The 14518-nt window shown below is 42.9% G+C and overlaps 1 protein-coding gene across 1 annotated transcript in view; it reads left to right on the forward strand.

The window, feature by feature from the left end:
• ADAMTS12 (ADAM metallopeptidase with thrombospondin type 1 motif 12) overlaps nucleotides 1–14518 on the forward strand; it is a 258808-nt gene that overhangs the window by 56259 nt on the left and 188031 nt on the right. The gene's annotated exons all lie outside the window — the stretch shown is intronic.

Here is a 14518-nt window from a genome sequence, read left to right on the forward strand (position 1 = left end):
CCTTATTAATTTCGGATAGTAATGAAGTGCGAGGCAGACGTAATGTAATAAAGCACGGCTCCTCGAGTGGAGTCATGCCGCGTACTGACAGAACAGGTAATGGAGCTTGCCGTCCTCTACAATGAATATCTGGTCGGATGAGGAATGTGGCCATATTGTGTGTCATGGTGTGAAGATTGGAATACATTGATACGTTGGATATGGATAAAGTTTTTTTTTATCATATTGTCTATTATAACAATAGATACTGATGAAAAAAAGCTTTATATGTCATGTTGTGTCACTTTACATTCAGAAAACTGGGTGCCAGCATATATAACGCTCCCATTAAAGGGGAACTCGGGTGAAAAAAAATATATTTTAAATCCTCTGGTGTCAAAAAGTTATTTACATTTGTAATTTACTTCTATTTAAAATTTTCGAGTCTTTCCGTAATTATCAGCTGCTGTATGTCCTGCAGGAAGTGGTGTATTCTTGGTCTTTGCTGCCACCTCTGTCCATGTCAGGAACTGTCCAGAGCAGGAGAGGTTTTCTATGGGGATTTGCATCAGGGAAGGTGTACGTGTATGCGGGGGTTAGTCATCTGATAGCGCTCGGGCTTCTTACCACAACACAAGTCAGTACAAGAATGAGACGTCAGGATAGTGGCCTCCTGGGAATGACCACCTGGTCCAGAGATCTCCTGCTTCCAGCAATACACATCACTCTTGCTGTGGGCTCAGTGTCTGGAATTAGCTATTGATAGACATGTGTATATAGTTATTCTTTAAAGTTATTTCATACATGGGATCTAACCCTTTAACCCCACAATTATTTCCCCCTTAAAGGGATTTTCTTCTGGTTTTAGGTTAATGAAGGTTAATATGCGTACAACTTTCTAATATACTTTGTTTCCGTTCTTTTCATTTTTAAGATATTTGTTCACTGCTAGTTATATATAGTACATTGTACATAGCTAGTCCTGCTGTCATCTGAGAAGTGATACAATTGTATCCAGTCTAGACAATGCTCTGTGAGCTCTACAGCCTGGACTCCAGACTGATACATTGTACATAGCTGGTCCTGCTCTCAGCTGAGAAGTGATACAATTGTATCCAGTCTAGACAATGCTCTGTGAGCTCTACAGCCTGGACCCCAGACTGATACATTGTACATAGCTAGTCCTGCTCCAAGCTGAGAAGTGATGCAATTGTATCCAGTCTAGACAATGCTCTGTGAGCTCTACAACCTGGACTCCAGACTGATACATTGTACATAGCTAGTCCTGCTGTCATCTGAGAAGTGATACAATTGTATCCAGTCTAGACAATGCTCTGTGAGCTCTACAGCCTGGACCCCAGACTGATACATTGTACATAGCTAGTCCTGCTCTCAGCTGAGAAGTGATACAATTGTATCCTGTCTAGACAATGCTCTGTGAGCTCTACAGCCTGGTCTCCAGACTGATACATTGTACATAGCTAGTCCTGCTCTCAGCTGAGAAGTGATACAATTGTATCCAGTCTAGACAATGCTCTGTGAGCGCCATTGCTACATTGTGTCAGTCGCTGCTTCACTATATAAATAATATTGCATTGAAGCCATATATCTTAGAGGTGGCGATTCCTCTCCCAGGTCTCCCTTTTTATGAATTAGAGGGCAACTTTGCTTAGCAGCTTATACTCCATGTCTCCAGCAGGGGGCACTTCCTATGTGATCACTGGGGGTTTCTAATGCTGGATCATCTAGGTTCCTTTGCAGGAGTTGCCATAGTAAGATGTCTCCTTAAAGTCCTAGGGTCAGGAGAGGATCAGGAACTAAAGGAATAGGGAAAAGTAGATCCTAGAGTTAAAAAGTGTGATTCTCGGAGAATAAGAGGAGCGGGATCATAGCGGATCATTAGCAGGCAGTGTCTTTTATTCTTCAGCTGCATAATTCATAGATAGAGGCCTGACTGCAGAGACCGGACCCTTCCTCCTGACATGTAGTAGATGTTCAGACTTCTATTCCTACACAAGCTGCAGGCTCTCATCCCGGCCTCTTCTGCCTGGCAGTATTCCCTGTGTGAAAGTAAGGGAGCTAATAATATACAGAGAAGCCAATACCTCTTCAATATTCACCTGGCATTACCGCTACTTATATACAGTATATAGTGGCGTAATGATTATTATGTATACAGTGTAGGGTCCTGGCAGCTGGGACTTACCATAAGGGCCCATGTTATAAATGTATAGCATTATAATGAGTGATTGTTCTCACATACATGTTTATATGTATAGTGTGTTGTAGGTGATCTCCCAGCACAGTACTATGCCAGTAGACCTTAAATTTAACCCTGTCCAATCCCCACCGATAATCTAAGCTTGTGTGTAATAGGTTTTTATTACATGAATTGGACCGTTTGTCTGCAGTACATCCTGACTTACACCCTGTACCTGCAGAAAATACCCACTTCCTGCTCCACTCTGTCTCCACTCCTCTGCCCCCCTCCCTTTTGAGATACAGGTCACATGATCTGTCTCTTCTGTTGCCAGACAAGCTGTAACACCTCATCTCTGATCCTGCCCCCCACTGAAATCACACAGTGATCACCTGACCAGATGTTACGGGGGTGGGTACCTGGAATTTGGCTCTGGAGTTGCAATGCATGCTGGGAGATGTTTCTTTGCTGGTGCCATGATGTATACCTGGGATAATCTCTAGAGTTACATCCAGAGCAGTAGCAAACCCCAAACAGAACTTCTCCTGTCATGAACAGTTCCTGACATGGACAGAGGTGGCAGCAGAGAGCACTGTGTCAGACTGAAAAGAATACAGCAGATAATAAGTACTGGAAGATTTGAGATTTTTAAATAGAAGAAAATTACAAATCTGTATAACTTTAAGACACCAGTTATTATGAAAAAAGATGTTTTGTTTGCCGTAGTACCCCTTTAAAAATAAATATAAACCCCTTTTAAAATAGATAAAAAATAAATGCAAAAATATTCCATCCCGTCGTCTGTGTGACGTCTCTTCTGTTCAGAATGATGTTAATCTCCTCTCATATTCATGCAGGAAATATGCTTACTTAACGTTTTACATCTACTATATGCCGCCACATGTAAGCCGTCACATTATACGTCGCATTCGGAGACTACCGGTGTGTATTTATAGGCTTCATGGAAAGTGATTTAGCGTTACATTCGGGGATTTTCATGGCTGTCAAATACTTTTAAGAAATTGGAGTAGAAAACAAACATCACAGCTATATACACAGTCTAAGATATCAAGACGGGGGGAGATGTGGATAAAACATGAACTTTTCTTGTTCCTTAAAGGGGTTATCCAGTGCTACAAAAACATGGCCACTTTCCCCCTACTGTTGTCTCCAGATTGGGTGGGGTTTTGAAACTCAGTTCCATTGAAGTAAATGGAGCCTAATTACAAACGACACCTGAACTGGAGACAACAGTAGGGGGAAAAGTGGCCATGTTTTTGTAGCGCTGGATAACCCCTTTAAAGTAGTGGTAAGGTGGTAAAACCAGCAAATATTCCTTTAAAGGGGTTATCCCAAGATTAAACTATAGGGGGCAACTGTCTGATACCGCTCTCAAGTGATTTTCCAGGACTCCCTAGGATTGCAACCAACTTGTCCTGCAACCGATATTCAAATACCGAACTATCACACTTGTAGATGCTCCAGCTCACTTGTATGTGCTATGTTAGACTGCGTTCACACGGAGTAGTCCCGCCAGCCTCCATATCATAATGGCAGTCAATGGGAGGCTCATGCACATCCTCTCTCTGCGCTAAGGAATGGACATGGGGGTTGGCGAGGAGGAGAGAAACAACAACTGATCACCCATGCATCTGTGAAAGACTGAGTTTATGCAAATACTGTTACTGCTACAGCGCCACCTATCTGCAACTTTTTGAGCAAAACATGAGCAAAAGTGGGAGTGCATCATCTCAAGTGCCCATTGCCTGCAGCAGAACACCCACCAGAGCCCTCTGAATGTAGCTGTACTGTCTTGTAAGTACAGGAGCAGGGACCCCTAGTTATCGCTAGCACTAGGGGCCACTACTACTATAGGTTCACTAATCACAGATCATGAAACTCTGGGACATGAGTAACACTACCAAGACCCGTAACCAGAACACTATGGAGGAGATTTATCAAACATGGTGTAAAGTGAAACTGACTCAGTTGCCCCTAGCAACCAATCAGATTCCACCTTTCATTTTCAAGAGCCTGTGAGGAATGAAAGGTGGAATCTGATTGGTTGCTTGGTTTGATAAATCTCCCCCCAAGAGTTGCGGATGATGCGCTACGGACTGGAAAGTGGAACCCCTAAGGCTTTTCATGCCAAAAAGCGTCCCTGTGACACCAGTCCCATTACCCTGTTGGCAAAGCCAAGAAGGTCCTCCAACCTCCAAGCTGGTCTTCGATGGAGAGTACTATCACAATATCTATCGATTCACAATCCTGATGTTGCTATTGCAAGTGCCCTATGGAGATGGAGTTAGCAGGTGCTTCAGCTACACCTGTAAAATCATTATTGGCCTCACGATTTCGCAGGTGAGCAGCTTGCATGACCACCTGGCTATTAACAATCATTAGAAAACCGCAGCATGTCCACGCGGGTTTCAACCCCATGGCGGCACCTCGGCAGACCGGCTTCTGCACCTTGAGACCCGACCCTGGCTGTTTCACTTAATTACTCTAAACTAATAGAACGAATTGATGTAAAACACTTGTTTTCCATCAAGCAATTAAGCCAGATGCCGAAAGTCAGCCAAAAAGCAAGCAAAATCCAGAAGCGGCTAAACGTCTCCCACATGTAATGGATTGTGTAAGCATGTCTAATGAAATTACTCCTAGAAGATATCCCACCGAGTAAAGAGAGTACAATGAGCAAAGTGCATGAACTATTACTTACCGGCAAAGACGCTGGACTACGGCAACATCACTATTAATAAAAGAAATTAAAATGTCGGCAGGTGTCATTAGTCTAAACTACAGAGCAGCCCTCATTATTAGCAACCATTTTATTTCCTAGGCTTCTAGGAGGCTCCGTATATAGGGATGTGGTTACTTGTAGAATGGTTATTCCAATTTGAAGGGGTTAAAGAAAGCCCAGCTACTTTTCTAGATAAACAGCACCACCCCTGTCCTCAGGTTGTGTGTGGTATTACAATTAAGCTCTGTTCACTTCAGTGGAACTGAGCTGCAATACCACACCCAAACTGAGGACAGGAGAGATGCTGTTTCTGGAAGGAAGTGGACATATTTTTTTTTTAAGTCTGGAAAATTTCTTTACATTTCTTTATTACTTATCTAGAGTATAGGGTATAGGTGTGAGATCAGAGAGGTTCAACCAATGCCCCCCTGAGATCTCCAGAACGGTGGGCTCCTCTTGCTGAGAATAAGGTGGTAGGTTGGCACACTTGCAAAACAAATTTCCAGCTGCTTCGCTCATCTCTTGTGTTATCATTCCCTTTATCAGTCGGCGTCTTCATTCAATGTCCCACACCGTCCAATCAGCACCGTCTGCTGCCCGTAGAGACACGGGAAAACCCAACCGTCAATTTAAAAAATTTAAAAAATAACATATACAAAATCCACCCTTAATATTCTGGACCAGGGCCATATAGGGGCCATATGTTTTTCACATTTAAAGAGGCTATTTCTTTCTGTTTTTGGCTGACTGTGGGCGGGGCTTATTGGTAAGCCTGGCTTTGTGTCCGGCCCAGAAGGTCCTAAAACATAATAAAATTTACCAGCCGACCCCTTCTCCAGTCCAGCTTGTTGGACGACTCAGTCCAGGAATATCAGGCCTGTTAATGCACTAACTTTACCTATATCATGTATTTGCCTCTGTTACACAAGGTATTTTTTTTTTTTAATTCTAAAGAGAGTTTCTATAAAAGTCGCAGGGTGGCAGTGTGCGCCTTCATCTCCTCTTGATCTTGTTGAACATTGTTCAGGTCATATCGACTATTTATCTTGGTTTATTACTGATGGTACTTGTGTTTCATCAACAATGATATTACTTTGCTCTGTACAAATCTCTTCAGGGAGCATCAGAGAGGTCTGCCGGGTCTGCACTCCAATAATGCACGTTATTGTTATATCTGCTTTTAAAGGGGCACTCCCATCTTATAACATAATAGGATAGTACTAGAACTACTTTATAACTGATAGATCCAGTCCATAGGACTCCAGTGAATATAGGTGTTAATTTGGCGCTGTAGGGCCTTCAGAGTTTTTCCCTGGCCACACAATGTGCAGGATAACTAGCACACAGGCTATCAATATCAGATCAGAGGGGTCTATCTCCCACCCAATAAATCAATAAATGAGTACAGCAGCCACTTCACCTTTTAACAGGCGCAGCTCCATACATATATTAGTGGCTACAACTAGAATTGCAGCTCAGTCCTATTCACCTGGCTGCAGTACCAAGCATAGCCACTAAAAAAACATATGGTGCTGTTTCTAACTAACAATAAAGAAGCTACAGCATTGGCTGCAGAATCTTCATTGCACATAAAGTTGGACCCCCAACAATCTGATATAGATAGACTCCTGTGCATTCTTTGCATGAACCATCACAAAGGGCACTGCCAAATCTGAAACACACTGCCAGTCTGATGTGAACAATCAGAATGGAATCAAATCTCGGGGCGTTCACTCGTCCGTATCTGTAAAGTAACATGCTAAGGCTGTGCAGTTCTTTACTGGGGGTCTGTACAGGCTCCATACACAGCTCTGCTATATAACATACCACTATGCTTTGTGTTGTTTTCTAAAACCACGCATGCCACGTCATTACACAAGTCTCTGAGAGAAGCAATGAAAAGTAAGTGACAGCGATTTCATCTGCAGATTATCTTCAAAGCTGCACATCATTATTCTGACAGCGTGACACATCGACGGCGGCATGAAGCAATCCACATAGCCACACTACTCAATACCGCACTACCGTCTTAGATACAACCAGGAGACTAGGAAAATTTTACCATATAAATATACAAGGTATCTGCATCCCCCAAGAGAAATTTAGGAACGTTGTCATCTGAAATCTCTGAAACTGTCAAAACAGAGTTCAATGTAGAAGGAGATAACTAGATTCACCCCCGTGTGTCTCCACCTCTCCTGCAGAGTTATCACGTCTCGGTGGGATTTCATACAAAATATACATATATAAATATATATATATATACACCTGTCTGATTATTACTTATGTGGCGGCATCTCTCACTAGACTTTCCTGAGGCTTACGTCTAATTCTCCTCTTAGAATGGCGAGAGGATGGTCTGACCTGTTGGGAACCCAATTTACCGCCCCTCCAACCATCTATCAGGGCCAGATAAGTATTTTTGGACTATCCAGGAAGGAAGAGTGGGGCGTGGTTGGACCAAGCGATGTAGGTACATGGGACAACCCCTTTAAAGAGGTGAAAGAGGTCTTCGGCTCTTCTGGTTTAGGGGCCTGATCGCAGCTGCAACCCCTATCACCCCTATAGCTAGCAAAAAAAAAAAGGTACTAGATACAGCGCTGTCCCAAAAAAGAACCAAATGTGCACCATGAGAAACTTTACATATATAATTTATTAGCAAAGCACAGAGTTTACGCGTTTCAAGAGGTCAATAATTCTCCATTCATCAGAACAGTGCAATATGATCAATGTTCTGATGAAGGGAGAATTATTGACCTCCTGAAATGTGTAAACTCTGTGCTTTGTTAATAAATTATATAGTGTCATCTCGTTAAGACACGAGGCGCTGGTGCCCTTGTTTTTTTCTTTTTTTCTTTTCACCCCTATAGCTGCTACACTGAAGTAAGAAGTTTAGCCAGTGAGAAGAAGTTGCACAAGGAGCTCACCTCTTCAGTTTAAAGGGGTTATCCAGCGCTACAAAAACATGGGTACTTTCCCCCCTACTGTTGTCTCCAGTTCAGGTGCAGTTTGCAATCAAGCTCCATTTACTTCAATGGAACTGAGTTTCAAAACTCCACCGAAACTGGAGACAACAGTAGGGGGAAAGTGGCCATGTTTTTGTAGTGCTGGATAACCCCTTTAAGACCCTCAGGCTTCCAGCTAGGACTAGCGCAAAGTCTTTATGTCACGGACGAATTACAGCCTTGCACCCCACAGCTGGGAATTGCAGTACACGAAGAACATGGAGGGGGGGCAGTAAGGAGTTCAACCATGATAAAACATTAGGGGGTCTATATGATACCAGGTGTGTGTGGGGCAGTTATTTGGTCTAAGGAGACTCAGGTTATAGGCCTAACCAGTGCATTAAGCAATGAATCAGGTAAATATATGATGATGTATACTCTTACAATATTCTGCCAGCAGCTTCTTGATGGCAGGTGCTATAAGAAACAGCAGGAGCAGGTACAGGGATATTTTGAGCAGAAGACCTACTGTATTCAGTTGCGCTACTTGTCAGAGGTTTTGATCCCAGCATTACTTACAGGTGGCTCCGACACAGCCAGCCCCACATGGCGCTTTCATGGTCTTGACATACTGTCACGGTATCAGATTTTCGTGAGTATCTTATAAGCCGTCTGGGATGAAATCCAACTATGTATGCATGCCAGGATATACGAGATTGTGAAATGTAACTTGGGTGCATCCCTATGACATCCCACACTTACCACAGAACTTAATAGAGATCATGAGACTTATATTACAATGCAAAGGTTGATGTGCAGAAGTAAATGACTGAGGGCAGTTTAGTAATATAATATAAGCAATATATGCAATGGCAAACATCATACAGAATTCTATATACAGTGGTGCCTTGGATTACAAGCATAATTAATTCTGGTACCGTGCTTGTAATCCAAGTCACTCTTAAACCAAAGCAAATTTTACCATAAGAAATAATTGAAATGCGGTTGATTGGTTCCACATCCCAAAAATAATGATTTTTTTTATTCTGAATAACATGTAGAACAGATGAAACAAACATTTAGAAACAGCACAATATGTGATATTATAAGTTACTGTACAGTAATGGAGAGGATGGGAAACACAAGGGCTGACAGAGAATGCAGGGAGCATGAAGGAATGAGCAGGACAGATGTGGGCACATACATGCAGCACTCTCTGTCCGGGGAGAGAAGGGTTACAGCTATGGAGAGATTACCCCCACAGTCCTGTCCCCTGATGCAAGCCCCAGCCTGAAGTGGATCTGCTATGATTTAGAAGGTGAGGGAGACTTTCTGGGTCAGAGTACAGGGCTGTAGACCCCACTATGCAGAACAGAGGAGAGAGAAGGGTAACTGGTAGAGAAGTGAAGGAAAAGCAGCTGCCCTTGTAATTAAAAAACAACATGTGACATAAAACAGTTACCCATGGCTTTCCTTCAGCTGTGCTTTGGACAATACAGACAATAAATACGACAGTGACATCTAGTGGGGAAAATACATATCACATCTCCTCCATCCCCTTTAGTGCAATACCTGACAGAGGCACTTTACTGAGGTGGTATAAAGACTTAGTGGACTGCGCGTACCAGGACACTACAAAAATAAATAAATAGATGGGATGTTTCAACAAAATTCAGAACATGGTGTGAACATAGCCTAACTCCACTCAGAACATAAGTTTGCTTTGCAGTGTCACTTTGTGTTCGGCCTCTGTATTCGCTGGAAGTGCCACCAGCTGAAATCTCATCTCACTGTTTGTTAGGATATAATTAAAATTCATCAATTAGCATCTGACTGATGAATATTCCCAGCTCTTCCCTCCTGGTAAATACTCTGCAGAGCTGCTGGCATCTTCTTTCATCTTAAAATGTAATTTTAATTTTATGTGATATTTGCTCCATTCTATTTGCGATTGGGGAGTAAGGAGAATATCTCTCTGCTATCGGATGGATAAATCACAGACTTCTATGTACAAATAATGCAAAGTTAATTAACAAGTTCACCTCTGCTACATTTGGGTTTAGCTTTCTATAATGAACTCTGGAATTACACTATATGGGCAAAAGTATCAAAATTCATGAAATTCAGGTATCTCATTCAGTCCCATTGCCCCTGGTATAATATCCAGCCCCGAACAATGGAGTCTCCTTTACAGACATCGGTAATCCTATAGAGCTCACTGATACCAGGACGGTGCTGTGATAGAAGGGTCTATAGAGCTCACTGATACCAGGGCGGTGCTGTGATAGAAGGGTCTATAGAGCTCACTGATACCAGGGGGTTGCTGTGATAGAAGGGTCTATAGAGCTCACTGATAACAGGGCGGTACTGTAATAGAAGGGTCTATTGAGCTCACTCATACCAGGACGGTGCTGTAATAGAAGGGTCTATAGAGCTCACTGATACCAGGGGGTTGCTGTGATAGAAGGGTCTATAGAGCTCACTGATACCAGGGCGGTACTGTAATAGAAGGGTCTATAGAGCTCACTGATACCAGGGGGTTGCTGTGATAGAAGGGTCTATAGAGCTCACTGATACCAGGGCGGTACTGTAATAGAAGGGTCTATTGAGCTCACTCATACCAGGACGGTGCTGTAATAGAAGGGTCTATATAGCTCAACCCATTTGACCTCAGATTAACCCTTCCGGCATTACAGAGTGCAAATCGGAGGTCAAGAGGGTAACCCTCTTCCCGGTATCACAGAGTGCAGAGACAGCCTTCCAGGGACACTGTTTAAATGGGCCATCTTGGAAGGGAGAGGGAAGGAGAGGGTTCAGAGTGAAGATGGTGAGAACAGCACATGCACAGTGTTCTGTGTCTTTAGCAGAAAACAACAGGCTCAGAACTTGGGGAAGAAAGAAAAGATAATAACAAGTATGGAACGTATTTTTAGTCTCGAGGAGGGAGGATCGTTCAACATGTATTTTACCCAACCGGAATACCCCCGGAATGGCCCTTTCCTGTTCTCCCATGACTGCCCCCCAGTAAACACAGCGAGGACATGGAGGGGAGTCTGGTGTAGAAGACCCGAGCCCTGACCCCAACCCATCCAACACCTCGACCGGAGATTGTGAGCCTGACTTCTCCCTAACACCAGTGTCTGAAATCACTAATGTCTTCTAGATGAATGGGCAAAAATTCCCACAGACACCAGCAAAATCCTATAGAAAACTCCCAGAAGATTGGAAACTACAATACCTGCAAAGGGGGAGCAAGGACATATTAATGTCTGTGGATATAGAATGGGATGTGCGAGAAGCTCCTGGAGGTGTTATGTAGAGTTGGCCAATGGTATAGTGTATATAGTCATATGGCTCCACACTAGAGACCTCATAGCATTAATGTACTGACGCTAATGATATCTTAAGATGCAGCTATCTCTTGTCCAAAATATAAAGCGAAAGGCAAAAGATGCTGCAGAAGAAATAGAGAAAGTACTGGTTGCCATGCCAACTGTATGACGCCAAAGCCTCACCTGCATAGTAGCTTTGCCACAACAACCAACTTTCTGGATGTGACTATAAAGCCTAACCTTCAGCCCAATGTTCCAGTTAAGAGTGGTCCTATGGGATGAATATAATGTGCACCTGATTGCATCCACAATATCTGGATAAGAGTTATCCTGCACATGCGGGAACACTGAGAATATGCGAGAACGGCTGAAGGCATTTCTGGGCAAGTTACAATTGTGCCTGAGTCTCGTAAAATGCTCCATACATAAGGCCAGCGTCTTGCCAAGCTGAGGATGGAGCTTGTAAAATGGCTGTATGAGGTGGAATTCTGGGATCCTTTACATGTCAGGCTTTCCATGTCAGGCTAATACAGGTAATACTTTATAATCTATCACCCCCACCAGCCCAAGCTGTTAAGCCTTCTTGTATAACCACAGGTGTACCTTATACTTCTCGGACTCACATGCAAAACTGTTGGGGCCCCTTAATCATTATGTGGCATTATTAGTACTAGTGCACAATATACTAAAAGGGTCCATAGGCTACATAAGAAACTAGGGCCTGGGTGCAAGTGCAAACTCTGTACCCCCTATAGCTAAAAACAATGTGAATCTTTCGCTGTGACAGATTGTTGGGACTGTCTGACTGCTGATCCATTGCTCTGGATCAGCTTATAATGACTGACAGCCTAGGATTGCTTGGAGTAAAATTCCTATTGGTTATTCTCACTGTAAAAATCCCTGACATGTGCAGTTCTGTGCGGACTATAGTGTAAATTATGTTTGAACCCAGGGTTTCTTGTTTCCCTTGTTCCTAGTTTAGTGCGTTCATGTTCTGATTTTGTGTAAATCTGTTGCTAATGGTTTTTCTTCAGCGTTTCCATTTTCTATTCAGATTTCCTTCTCTAGAGCCTAGCGCCTTCTCATTTGCAAGAGAAAGTTAGTCCAGGGTTTCCTTAGGAACACGGACAGTGAGGTTAGTTTGTCTAATGTTGGGTTAGAGTTAAGGAGAAGGTGTAGGTGAAGGTGAACTCCCTTGAGTAGCTTAACACTGTATAGTGTGTGGAAGTGTTGCTTTCAAGAAAAGGGTGTCTAAGTCTCCCATCTGTTCTGCTCAACCACTAGACTAAGACTGCAGAGTGTAGCTCTGGAATGGGGACCTGGCAAAGCCAGAGCCCAGATGGACCACAATAGGGACAAACTTGTCTTGCTTCCTCTCTGCTCCAAAACGTGGCTAAGACTGACTAGGCGTGGGTGTATGCTTCCTCTCCCCATGTGACGACTTCCTACAGTTGATGTAATAATCCCTGTAGGTGATGGAGAAGAAAAGCATAGAAGAAAGAAGCTCAGAGATAGGTAGAGAGAAAGAGAAGGTCCTCATTGGTGTACAGATTACAATAAACAATAACCTTTTGGTTACCTACAGCTGTGCAAAACATAAGTACAGTTACATACAATAGACAATAGTTACATACAATGACATCTTGTGGCAAAAAGGTACTGCTTCATCACCACAGTTTACTTAGAGTACAGACGTTTGCGAAGGGTGTAACCATAAGCAACACCCGTGGTGGGACACCACACTTGTGTTTCTGTCGTCTTCTGCTTTATTCCTGAATTCCATCCTCTTCATTTGTTTATTCCAGGATACCTACTAACAATGTGTCATTTACAATATGGGTGTCGTCTTATGTGGCCCTAATAAAACTACTCTATCCATGTCCCTGGCATGTGAACAAAGCATACTACAAAAAAGGAGAATACAATGTGGAAAAGGGGTGAAAGGAGATGGTAGTCCGGGGATATGTGTCCCATAGACTCTCATTCACTCTGATAATGTGAATCTCACTTCAGGCGGTTCCCGGTGACATCTTTCATATTGATCCCCATTCGTACCATGCTGTCTTCTCCACATTCACATTTTAATCAGTTTTTTTATTAGAATGAACGGCGCGTCCAAGGTATGAAGGTTCGGAGGCAGACGCAATATTTATTAGGAAGTGTAATGATCCCTGTAACTACGTGAGCGATGGTGACATCAGTGAGCAATAAAAACGTAATCTCCTATCAGTCACGGTGAGAGCGCGATTATATAAGCGATAGCGTGTTACACAGGATCACTAATGTATAATGGGCTGTAATGAAACCGAGTGCCAGATTTAAAGAGACACTTTACTTTGTAGTAAAGCATAAAAAACAAAAGCATTCATTGATATGTAGAACCTACCTTATCCACCCCCCAACTTCAGGTGTTCTTGAATACCTGGATACCCTCTGATTAGGAGAGTGGCCATATTGATCTTCTGATCGATGAGAACCAAGTTAATGAAACCGCTTCTCGTAGAGGGGTCTCTAGAGTAGAAAGGTGGTAATACATGCTGCCATGCCATTCAAATGAGTTCTGGGTCCTCCAAGGCATTAATATGACCTGTAGAAATGAGTCATCCAGATGAGACCGTTTATAGCCCTTAAAGGGCCTGAGAGTAGAAGTCAGAACTAATAACAGCTTTGATGTACTTTCCTTAGAAAAGATATTCTGATTGTTACCCAGCACAACCACCATATCCACCTGGCTATTCCAGGTATAGAAGATATAGATGTGACACACGTGTCCTCACAAATTTTATTTGTTAGAACTGAAGTTTGTCCTTCAGAGCTGCTCTTCCAAAAGGATGGGAAATTTCATCCCCTGTCAGCCATCTTAAAGGCTATGGAAAACTGTCTATGGTCACCTGGGTGCTACCTGGTTTATCAAATGTGTGTGTGTGTGTGTGGGGGGGGGGGGGGTCAATGAAAACTTTGACATAGTTGGGTGGTCTCGTGGATGAGCCATCCTGTGTGTCCACGGATTACAATGTCATTATAAATGGATACGGATGTATTCTGTATAGATGGAGGGTTCTAGTAAACACACATGATATCATCCCTATATGAAGCTTGTTCTGCCATTTTTCGTCTACATCCTCTCCAGCTGTGAGTATAAATAATTTAGCTTCGGGATGCCCGCTGGCTGACAATATTCTTTAATCACCATTAAGCTAAATGAATGTGCAAATGACTTCAGTTTATAGGCCCCGTTTCTGTACACTCGCAGATATATCGCCATAATCACAGCTAACCACGTACATCATTTACATTACAACATAAGTTATTTAGATTT

Source organism: Dendropsophus ebraccatus, chromosome 3 (genome assembly GCF_027789765.1).
Source record: "Dendropsophus ebraccatus isolate aDenEbr1 chromosome 3, aDenEbr1.pat, whole genome shotgun sequence".
Taxonomy (NCBI): Eukaryota; Metazoa; Chordata; class Amphibia; order Anura; family Hylidae; genus Dendropsophus; species Dendropsophus ebraccatus.